Source organism: Eulemur rufifrons, chromosome 1 (genome assembly GCF_041146395.1).
Source record: "Eulemur rufifrons isolate Redbay chromosome 1, OSU_ERuf_1, whole genome shotgun sequence".
In the NCBI taxonomy this organism is placed as follows: Eukaryota; Metazoa; Chordata; class Mammalia; order Primates; family Lemuridae; genus Eulemur; species Eulemur rufifrons.
The window spans coordinates 1,628,283-1,640,198 of record NC_090983.1 but is presented as its reverse complement, the minus strand read 5'-3'; positions in this window follow the sequence as shown (position 1 = coordinate 1,640,198).

Below are 11,916 nucleotides of genomic sequence, written 5' to 3'. Positions count from 1 at the left end.
GTGTCAAGGCGCTGCAGCAGAAGCCGGCTCGGGTGCGAGGCGTGAACAGGTGTGGTGACGGCCACCGTCTCCCTCCCTGATAAAGCTGCAGGGAAGGTGTCGGCTGTGACCCACAGTCCGGCTGCAAATCAGTCCTAGACTGGAACCTACCACAGCTCAACCCCCCTGAGTCTCCGCTTCCTCCTCTGTGAACTCAGGGCTGTGACAGCCCCACCTAAGGCTGGTGCCCCACGGGCTCCGAGCTCTGCATTCCAGCACAAGGACAAACAACAAAGCCACCACCGCGACACCCCCAGGAGCTCCGAGCATTTACTGCTCTCGCCCCGAGAAGCACTGTCTGGGCTTAAATTCCCAAATCAAAACTAATTTCTTCTTTTCCATTTTCTAGATCAGGGAAGGCATGTTTTTCTTCTGCAAAGAGGCGGATGGCAAATCCCTCAGGCTCTGTGGCCACACGGCCCGGCGGGGACGCCGTGCCTCACCTGCCTCACCTGCCTCACCTGTGCGGCCGCCGCGGGACGCAGCCCCAGACAGCGCATGCGCAGACGGGCCGCGCCGACAGAACCGTATTTGCGAGAGGGGGCCAGACCGCAGGCTGCTGCTGACCGACCCTCGTCTGCACTGACGCGAGATCCCAGCGCAGGCACAGCAGGGGGAAGACGGGGGACCAGGATGCATGAACGTCCATGTCCACATGACACACGGAGGCTACGGAAGCCCCCCACCTACCTTCAGACGGACAAGGAATGGCACAAGGCCGTATGGATAAGCCACCGCGAGCTTTAAAAAAAAAAAAAGTGCCATATGCGCTATCGCTGCAAATCTTTCCCACGCTGTCCGAGCCTGCGAACGGGGAGGGAGGCAGAGGGACCGGGTTGGGCACGCCCGAGACCACCGCGGTGCGGCCTTGTCAGCAGCGCAGGCCACAGCTGGCCCAGCCTCTCGGGAAAGGAGCCCAAACCCCCGCTGGCCGAGGCTCTGATCAGTCAGCCCACCCCCCGCCACCTGCAGAGTGGGGCTCTGGTGGGGAGGGGTGCTCCTCCCCGCAGCCTCAGGCTGGACACGGTGTCCCTCCAGCCCTGTAGCTGGCCTGGACCGGGGTCCCTCCATGTGGCCGAGGTGGCTCGATGACACAAAGAGCAGAGCGCTGGAAGGCAAGGCCCCCTCCCCTGTGGGAGCTCAGCCCTGTGCAGCCCCTCTGACCCGGGGCTACGTCTGCATTGGAAGCCGAGAAGCAAGGGGTTCCTGTGGCCCCGCTTGGGGTGGGCCTGAGGCCAGTGCCAGAGTGTGTGAGCTGGGCCCCGGCTGTTCCCAGGGGCCCTGACGCCTTAGTCTCCCAGGGTCACCTTCAGCCCCAGCTGTGCAGGCCACGCCTGACTCTCATCACCAAAAAAAACCAACGGCTAATTCCAACGTATTTCACTTCTCGGGTAAGTGTGTCTTTAAAGCCAGCTCTAAAATCCCCCAATCCCATAGAAAATCCCAGAAGCCTCTCTCGCAGAGAATCCAAGGACTCCGGAGCAAAGCCCAGATGTTTATCTCCCACACCACAGAACACGCGTTCCTGCCTGGGTTTAAATCCACAAACTCCAAGGACGGCCAGGACTGTGTATCCAAGGCTCGCTCTCCTTAAACCATTGTTCTAGGGATCCCTGTTTTCCAAGCCATTTCCTATTTCCTTGCTGGTATCGTGACAACATAAAGTTTTTCTAGCGCCAAGTGCCTGGAAGGCAGCAGCGGGCTGAGCCGGGGGGCGTCGGGGGTCAGTGGCCCCAGGAAGCGGCGGTCAGGGCTGGGATTGCTGCCCAGGCTGATGGCACATGTGACACGTTCCTCAGGGGCCCTTCAGGGCTGGGGAAGGCGGGGGAGGGGCACAGCCTGGGCCTGGTCCCCAACCGAGCCCCACGCCAGCCAGCCCCTTCAGAGTAGCCTGGGGCCTCCCCGATTTCCCCAGGGAACCTTCACCCCGAGACAGGAGGGCTCGTGCTGGGGCTGAGTCAGGTTCCCTGGGTTCTCCGTGAGTGCAGACCCCGCCTGGGCAGCCCTGCGGGAGGTGCTGCGTTCTGCCGGCTCCTGGTGAGGGGGACAGGGCCGGTCTGGGAAACACCAAGTAGGGACCCACAAAAAATGTCCACTATACATTAAAATTTCACTTTAATCTGAGACACAGGAGTGGCCCACCAGCCAGCCCTTAGGCGTAGCCAACGTTGCTTTGAGCAGGGGCAGGGGGTGTGGGGCAGGGGGGCCAGTGCAGGGCGCTTCTTGAGACCCCCGCCCCAGGGCAGCGTCTCTGCTTCCCACTGCCATTGTTTTCAAGATTGGAATGAAGCCTTCGAGATGCCTGCACGGTTAACCTGAGTGTAGAATTCTTCATTTTTATAACATTCTGGCTGACCTTTCCCACGCGTCACCAGGGCTCGGTTCCACTGTACTCGTCGAGGCTTCCCAGGGACGCAACTTGGTTTCAGAGCAATCGCTGTGTCTCAGCCGTAAGTTAACAGTGGCCACACCGGACACAGGCCACAGCGATCTTTGCTTCTGTCTGCGGCCGCCACGCTCTCTGCCTCTAGGCAATCAGGGAAGGACGCTGCCTGCAAGTCGCAGCTGCCCTGGGGGAGCCACCTCCACACACTTGCGACGAAGGGACAGCAGCAGGGGTGTGTGACCCATGCCCTGTGGGGCCCCTTTGCAGCGGGAAGGGCTGTGGGGGGCACTGGCCCTGCCATCTCCCGGGGGCCGGCGGTCTGAGTATCTTTCCAGAGCTGGAGTCACGGCTGTCAGTCTAGTCTGGTTGTTCCTTGAAGACGAGAGGTCTCTGCTCACGTTGTTCTTTGATCTGAGATAATTTTACCACTTCCCATGACTATGTGTCCCCTGTTCCCAACAGGGTCCAGCTGGCAAAGATCTCCAACGTTTTCTTTACACCCTGAGCCCACGCTGAGTCCCCTGGGCTCGAGGCAAACCGTGCTGGTCCGGACGGTGGTTCCTGCTGTCGGGCTACAGCCGCTGCTCCCCTCGCCTGCTCGTCCACCTCACTCCAGGGCCACATTTGTCCCTGCGCATCTCCCGGCAGAGTGTAGAGTGACCGACGCCTTCATTTCCCACCCCAGAGAGCTCACTGCAGAGGCAGCTCCATTACGTGCCCACCTATGTACGGCGAGCTGTTCCCTCCGCTGTCTGTGTGGGGGACCCAGCCGCCATGTTCCAGAGGAGGACAGGAGACCAGAGAGAGGACCTGGCTGCCTGGGCAATGACGCCAGCAGTGCTAAGGCCCGACCAGAAGCTGCTCTTCCATGGAGCCTGTGGGCGCACGGAGGGCAGCACCCCTAGGCTTACTCAGTGGCTGGTCAAAGGCACCACCTCTAGGAGGCATCACTTCTGGGGGCCATCACCTCCAGGGGGACATTATCTCCAGGGGGACATCACCTCCGGGGACATCACCTCCAGGGATGTCACCTCCAGGGACATTACCTCCAGAGGCATCACCTCCAGGGGACATCACCTCCAGGGACATCACCTCCAGAGGCATCACCTCCAGGGGACGTCACCTCCAGGGACATCACCTTCAGGGGACATTACATCCAGAGGACATCACCTCCAGGGGACATCACCTTCAGGGACATCACCTTCAGGGGACATTACCTCCAGAGGACATCACCTCCAGGGGATATCACCTCCAGGGACATCAGCTCCAGGGGACGTCACCTCCAGGGGACATCACCTCTGGGGTTGGGCAGGGCATAACTCCAGGAGCCTTGCCGGGGCTGTTCTACCCGACACAGACCAAGTGCTGCCTTCCTCTACAAAATGTGGGCAAAATGGTCCTTTGCTTTCAAGTATCAGGAACTTTCTTATGTTCCCATATAACTTATAATTATACCTTGACTTACAATAAAATCGTGCTGTTGTCCCTGACCCTGAGCTCCACTCTTTCATATCTTCCTGGGCCCTTGAAAGTTCTGCACTCTCAGAGTAGGAAATTAGTTTGTGTGCAGAGCTGGGTGGAGGGGAGGACGGATGAGCGGGTCTCTGGCCTCTCCCGTGTGGTCTGTTTCGTCCCCTCTTCATCTCCCTTCCCCAGACGTGGCGGCCGTGGTCCCAGCACCTCCTCCCCTCACATCTCCCTGGCACTTTTCTTGGTCTCCGCATCCTTTCACTTCCCATCTGTTTTCTCTTCCTCACACATCACCCCCCATCTCGGTTGACAAGCCTCTTTTAGCATCAGCAGCGAGAGTGGCGAGTGCGCCTGTGTCTGCTTCTCTGGAGTCCTGACTGGGGAGACATCTGGATGTAGCTGGAGAAAATAAGTGACGTATGTGACCTTGTCAGTCTTGGTAGGGAGACAAATGAGGAGCAAAGTAGTGACCCAACTCTCTGGTCTCCTCGTCAAGCTGGCCTCTTGCAAACGTGCAGGGGCGGCGCACCCAGACTGACCTGTGGGCAGCAGGGCCTTTCCGTGTCTCTCCCTGCACCCACTCCCTGGGGAGCCTCATCCAGGCTGTGCTGCTCTGCGTCTCAGAATACGAATCAGCGTTGGTGGGGTCAGACATATATCCACATGTGATCCACCTGGACCCACGTGATGACCCACGTGGACCCACTGGAAGTGGCCATAAGCCCCAGGCAGAGCGAGCACGGTCCTCTGAAGCACACAAGGTGTGCTCACGCATCCCAGTGGGAGGGCTTAACTAGGAGGGTGTTGAGGCACGTCTGTAGGTTTTGATTTTGGAGAAGAGATAATTGGCACAGAAATTACTCCAAATGGAAAATGTGTGCATTGCTGACAGTTCTTCTGGGCAGATGGTTTTCCATCTCCCAAGAGTTTTGCCCAACCCATTTATTCTTCCTTCCTGCCAATGTCCTGCTGGGTCAGGAGGCCGGTGAAGATCCCACATTCTTAGGGAAAGCACACTCTTCTGCTAATTTCTGGTGATAAATTCTGCTTCTCAGCTGATCTTGGAAATCCTAATCCTCTTTCCCAGACACTCATCCTCCCAGCCCTCCTTGCAGCAAGGGTTGGGCAAAAGATATCTCTATGCCAGATAAGATGTGAGCAGAAGACTGCGGAGAGACCTCTGCAAAAGGTTTTCCCTCCTAATACAAAGCATAGGAGCAAGAGCAGAGTTCCCTGGTGCTACTCTTCCCCTTTGTTTTGCTGTGGACTGGAGATGTCATTCCTGGACCAGTACGGGTAGACGTGAGGGTGAGAGGCTTTCACAGCAGCAAGATAGGGGCTGATCCCCGATGGCATCACTGAGCTGACAGACTAATCCTGAGACCACCCAACTTTGGAATTCTTGTCAGCATCATAATAAATCACCTGATGATTCAAATCATGTCACTGGATTTTTTGTTACTTGCAGGCACAAATACCCTAACTGATGTGTCATTTATAAAATAAATTTCTACACACCAAATACTACTACTGGCACATGGAGGTAGCCTCAGAAACTCCCAGCCCCACCAGCACGGACAAGGAGCCCTCCCCTCTGGTGTCAACAAAGTCCCAGTAGGGAAACTGGACTTTGGCCCCCACCTGGTAGGAATGAGGCATCTCCCCATTTCCCCTGCAAGAGACATGTCACAGGAAGTTAGGTAAAACAGAAGATTTAATAGGATCCAATGATGCTTTAGCAGAATGCACCAAATGTACAGATTTCAACTAAAAATCACTTATGCCAAAACCTAGGAAAATCTCAGTCTGAATGAAAGAAAATCAAAATATGCTAACAATAAGATGACAGAATGTCAGAATTACCTGACGAAGATTTCAAAGCAGCCATCATGAACATATTTCCACAAGCAATTACAAATACGCTTGAAATAAATTTTAAAAAATAGACGGTTTCAGCAAATAAAATAGAAAGTCCAGCAATGAAATACAAGAGACAAAGAATAAGCAAATGAAAATTCTAGAACTTTAAAATATAACAACCAAAATTTTACAGAAGTCAGTGGATGGGGCCAACAGAAAAAATGGAGGAAACAAGAAAAATAAATGAGCTGGAAGATAGGATGACAGTAATCACCTAATCTGAACAACAGAGTAAAAGTGGACTAAAAAAATTAACAGGGCCTCAGGGACCTGTGAGACTGTAGCAGAAGATCTACCATTGTGTCACCAGAATCCCAGAAAGAGGAGAAAGATGATGGGACCAAAAAAAAAATACTTGAAGAAATAATGGCTGAAAATGTCCCAAATTTAGCAAAAGACACAAACCTACAGATTCAAGAGGCTGAACTAACCCCAAAGAGAATAAACCCAAAATAATCCACACAGACACACCATGGTTAAACTCATTAAAACTAAAGACAAGGAAACGCTTCTGAAAGCTTCCAGACAGAAAGGAAGTCAGGCAAGTGTCAGTGAATTGATCTTCAGAAACTACAGAGGCCACGAAAAAAGTGGCAAAACATGTTTATGTACTGAAAGAAAGGAACCATCAACCCCGAGTCCTGTATTTGGTAAAAATAACCTTCAGGGAAATCGAGACCTTCTCAGATGAAGAAAAAACAAGAGAATTCATGGCCAGCAAATGTGCCCTAAAAGAATAACTAAACAAAGTTTTCTAAACAGAAATGAAAAGATAAAAGAAGAAAATTCGGGATATCAGGAATGAAGAAAGAACAGATAAGTAAAAAAAGTAAGGTGGTTAAATAAAACACACTTTCCTTTTCTTTTCTTTTTTTTTGAGACAGAGTCTCACTCTGTTGCCCGGGCTAGAGTGCCGTGGAGTCAGCCTCGCTCACAGCAACCTCAGACTCCTGGGCTCAACACATTTTCCTTTTCTTCTTGAGTTTCCTACATTATAACATGTTGGCATTCAAGCAAAAATTACAATTGTCTGATACGGTTCTAAATGCACACAGAGAGAATATTTAAGACTACTATATTATAAATGGGGGAGGCTGAAGTGAGGTCATAAGAGGCAGAGCTTCTATATTTTACTTGAAATAATGACGCCAGTAGACTGTGACAAGTTATGTATATATAACATCTAAAGCAACCTCTAAAAAGCTATACAAAATTATACACTCAAAAACACTATAAATAAATCAAACTGGAATGCTAAAAAATGTTCACATAATCCACAGAAATACAAGAAAAAGCAAACAGAGAGGCAAAAAACAGGACAGAAAACAAAAATTAAAATGAAAGCCATAGCCTTCACACGCCAGCGATTTCATTACACGCACAGTCGCAATGCGCCAATTAAAAGACAGACTGGAAGAGTGGATAAAAAACCAAGACCAACTATAAGCTGATTACAAAAATTCACTTTAATATAATGAGATAGAAAGTTTGAAAGCAAAATATGGGACAATATGTGTCATGCAAACTTTAATCAAAGGTAAGCAGGAGTTACCATGTAAACATTAGGTAACATGGACTTCAGAACAAAGAAACTTCCAGAGACAGGAGGGACGTTACATAATGATAAAAGGTTAATGCATCAAGAAAACGTAGTGATTCTAACGTCACACCCCCCAACCTTCATCAAGGAAAAGAGAGTTCAGCCGATACCTGGTTTAGAGAATTTTCCCTGCGCAGGTGGAGGAGAACCTGCCCAAAGCACGTGACCAGGCTGGACGCCCATAAGACACGCGGCAAAGTTCTTCCAGAAACTCTGGGAGGAGCCCCTGGCTGTCGTGGAAGGCGGCTCGTTTCCACGTGAGACAAGCTCACGATAAAGAGCTGGGGGCCCTTCTGGCTGAGAGACACCTGCGCAGCTCAGGGGCCAGTCACCGAGGGAGGAGGAGGGGCTTCCGGAGTGTCCCCTGTCCCTGCTGCTGCAGGGGGGCATTTGGCAGAGGCCCTCCAGGGTGACTGGGCCAGCGGAGGCACCAGGCCATGGCCAGTGGGGGTCCAGGGCCCGGGGGACAGTGGCCCCTCCAGGATCAGGCCCAGGAGCGAGAGCCTCTGCCAGGTCCCCCAGCGGTTGTGCCAGAGTCTGAGCCAAGACCCCTGTGCTCCTGGTGCTGCCTGTGGCTCAGTCACCTCAATCCACCCTCCCCTGGGCATGGGGTGCTCCTGGGGCTGCATTGATCTAACACCCCCACAGGAATAGGGTACCCCTGGCCCAGCTCCATCCTTTCTCCATCCCCTTGTCAGACATCAGAGAGTCCCAAGGGTCCCCAGGGGCAGCTCCTGGGAAGGGGACTCTGTCCTTGCCCAGAAAGGGCAGAAGACGCTGCCTGGGAGTCTTCCCCACCGAGGTGTCCTGCCCCAAATCTCCTCCATGGAGGAACAGAGAAATGTGTCTACACCTAGCACCGTCCACACAGCCTGACGGCAGAAGTGAGTCACATCCAAGTGACCCCACCTTCCAGTGAGCCCCTTCTGAACGTCCAGACCCACAGCAAGGCACATTTTTCTCTTCTTGCCAAAATAATTTTGATTTTTTTTCTCTTTGAACTTTATTGCTAAGTGATTATTCAGTGGCTGAAGTGGAAACTGGTAATATTACAATTCTTAGATAATGTGCTATAACTGCTATTTAAGTAACTCATATGTTAGTTACATCCGTCCTATTTATAAGTAGTGTAATTACAGTATCTTTGTTATTGCTAATAAGCTCACTGAAATAACCCAGAAACACACCAGAATGTTGTCTTCTAAAATAAATTTGATTTTTTTCTCTCTTGGTTTTATTGCTATTATGTAAGTGATTACACAATATCTCAAATGGAGACTCAATAAGATTATGGTTTTAGGGTAGTGTTTTATAAATGTGTGTTATATAAATGTGCGAATCTTATTACCAGATGATCACATCTTCTATTTGATTTCCAGACAGTGCAAGGAGAATGTTTTTGTCATTGTGATTTAAAGAGTGGCTCTTATTGATCCAGAAACCCAATTTTTGTCTCTCTTATGAGCCAATATTGAATTTCCTCTCATTTGATTTCACTGCTGTGGTTGAATGGTTACACAGGTGCTCACACGGCAGCCGACAGAATCCCAGTTCTCAGGATGGGGGCTCGTGAACGCAGCCCGTTTGGAAGTGGATTTCTTGAGTGGCCGTGTGGTGTCCTCCGGAGCTGGGCAGGGAGGGACAGGGAGACGCCGCAGGTGCTGTCTTGCGGGATTGTTTCGGCTCCAAAAAGCGACTTCACTGGGGGTTTTATACTCGCAGACTCACAACTAGAGAGACCTAAAAGCGCGGTTTGCGCTGTGGACCGAGAGCTGCTTTGCTCCAGTTACGAGATGAACCTGTCAACTCACTGCAGTTTGGTTGAAGAGAAGAGTCTGGGAAACACTGTCACAACAGAGCCCCCTTCACGTCCGCCTGATCACGTGTGTTGGCGCGTGCGTCTCTCTGCCCGTCTCCCTTGGCAACCTTGCAGCAGCCGGAGTGAACTTTAAAACCCACACACGACAGCGTGCGACCCCACTGCTCACCGCCCCCGGGTCATCCGAGACTCAGATCTGTGCTCCCACCCAGGTCCGCCCGGGCCTCCCCCTGGCCGCGGAGCTTCCTCCTGCGCCAGGTCACGTCAGCCGCGCCCACTCCCGGGCCGGGCAGGGGAGCGCGGGTCCCCGCAGGCCTGGGCGGCCGCCGCCTGCCACCGTGCACCGCACACTCACCGCAGTCCCTGCGTGCCCGGCCCTGCCCCGCCCTGTCCTGGCGTCACGGCACTCACCTCCACGACCGCTTTCCCTCCTGTCTGCGCCTGCGCCGTCCCTGGGCCTCTGCAAGGCCAGGGCAGAGGGTTCTGTCCTCCCCGCTGGGCCCCTCTGGTCTGGCCCTTGGCAGCCGATCACCAAGGATCTGGGCCTAGGGGGACGAGCCAGAGAATCCAGGGGGCCCTGAGCCCTCAGACCTGCTCGACCGAGAGCTTGGTCTGTGGGCCTCCCCCGAGGTCCCTGCGTGCCTCCCCGGAGCCCACCTGGGACCCTGGACTGCCCTGGATCCGTCCCTGGCAGCGAGTCCCGAGTCCCCACGCGGGCGCAGGTCCTTTGCAGGGCAGAGAAGCCGCGGTGGGAAAGCGGGACAGACGCTGAGGGAACCGGGCGCCCACAGCGCCGGGCAGCAAGGAGAGGAAAAGCTGCTGGACCTCCAGGACCCCGCGGACGTGCAAACACTTAGCTGTCAGCCCTCCCCGGGGGTGTCACTGGTGTTTGTGGGTCCACAACTCACAAAACCCCAGGCCCACGCAAACCCCACAGCTTCGGCTTCCTCCCAGGGAACCCTGGGGGCCGCCCTCCCGGGCACGTGTTACACACGTTACACGCGTTACACTCGGACGGGAGAGCGAGGCCCCAGACCACGCGATGCCGGGGTGGCTCCGCCACGGCTTCCCCGCCGTGTTCCTCGGGACCGACGTCTGTCTGTGAGACAGCGGAGGCTGCTGCACAGGCCAAATGAGATGACGTCATGTGACACCCCACAGGGCAAGCCCCCCAGGGAGCTGTCACCTTATCACTCCCTCAGCCCCCAGTCAATGGAACTGGATCCGGGACCTCTGCCCCCAAACCCCACTACTTTCCTGCCTCTGAAAACCGGTTCACCTGGGTTTGATTTGCTGATTGCGTCAAACCGTTCATGGTGTGAGGAGCCCTCGCAGGGGGCAGCGTCGTCACTGGGAAGGCAGGTCCCGGCACGCAGGAATGGGCTGGGCCGGGGCCAGGCGTGTGCGGCCCGAGGCATACGATCCCCGCTTTCCACATGCCATCGGCACCTGGGGTGGGAGGGGGGGAATCTGGGGGGCAGGGACAGCCCGGGAGGAGGGAACACAGGGCAGGGGTGCAGGGCTCGCTGTGAGTGCAGAGTGTGGGGACCCACCCGAACCCCAAGGGATTCTTTCTGGATGTTTGAAAAACATGCTGGAGACTTTGGAGCTCGCCGGCAAGTGAACGTGAGAGGCTCAGGCGTTATTGGAAGTAAAACCCCCTGGAGACGTCTCTGCTGCCAGAGCAGCGGGACTCGGGCTCCCCACGCAGCCCTGCCCCTGGCCCGCCCCAGGGACCGTCCCACCTGGGACCGCCGTCCCCTGCGCACAGCCGCTGCCCACACCCAGCGCAGGTGTTTCTGCCTCGCTCCCGGCAGCGGGCAGGCGCCGGCTCACGGAGACCACGGCTCCTTGATTTGACCTCACGACCTTCTACCATCAAAAACTGAATTTCCAGGCACAGTGACCCGCTTTGAAAACATGACGCCTAGTATGATTCTATCTCTTCCCAAATATACGTCACTACTTCTGCTTCCGGCTGGGATGAAGTAGCAGGGCATGGAGTTACCCGCCTGTCTGAGCCAACGGCAACAAAATGGACAACACACAGGAAAGGACGCTGTCGAGACCCTGGACGTGAGGAAAGGAAGGGGGCTGCATATGAGAAACAGACAGAGCCAGGCTGGGCCCTGCCGTTGCCCTTCCTGCTGCCAGGGAGCGTCACTGGCGCCCGCGCCCTGCGTGGGGCAGACAGAGCTGGCGCCGGGGCGGGGCTGGAGCGCAGGTGACGGAGCGCGGAGTGGAGAGAGCTGCACAGACGGCCCTCGAGGGTTGGACTGGTCGGGGCACTGTCCTCCCCTGCTGCTCGCCGGTCACTCCCCAGCGCCCGCCACCTGGGGGACTGAGCCCGGAGCACAGGTGCAATGCTCCCTCCTGTCCGCAAGACCCACTCCCCAGACCGGTGGCTCCCGGATCCCCAATTCATGACCAGTTACTAGTGACAGCAAAGCGCTTCCGCTGCAGCCTGCTCGGCGGCTTCCGCAGCATTTCCTACGCATGCCCGGCCCAGGACGAGTAAGCAGGGCCAACAGTGTGGGTCCCAGTGGCCTCCCGCCAACCGGACACAGAGCCCGCCAGGAACACCACTCCAAGGGGCAGTGGCCGGCAGAGACCCCCTAACTTACAGAGCCCGTTGGAGACCCTGAGAGCAGCCCTGATGCCACTCTGCCCCCCGGCCCGCTT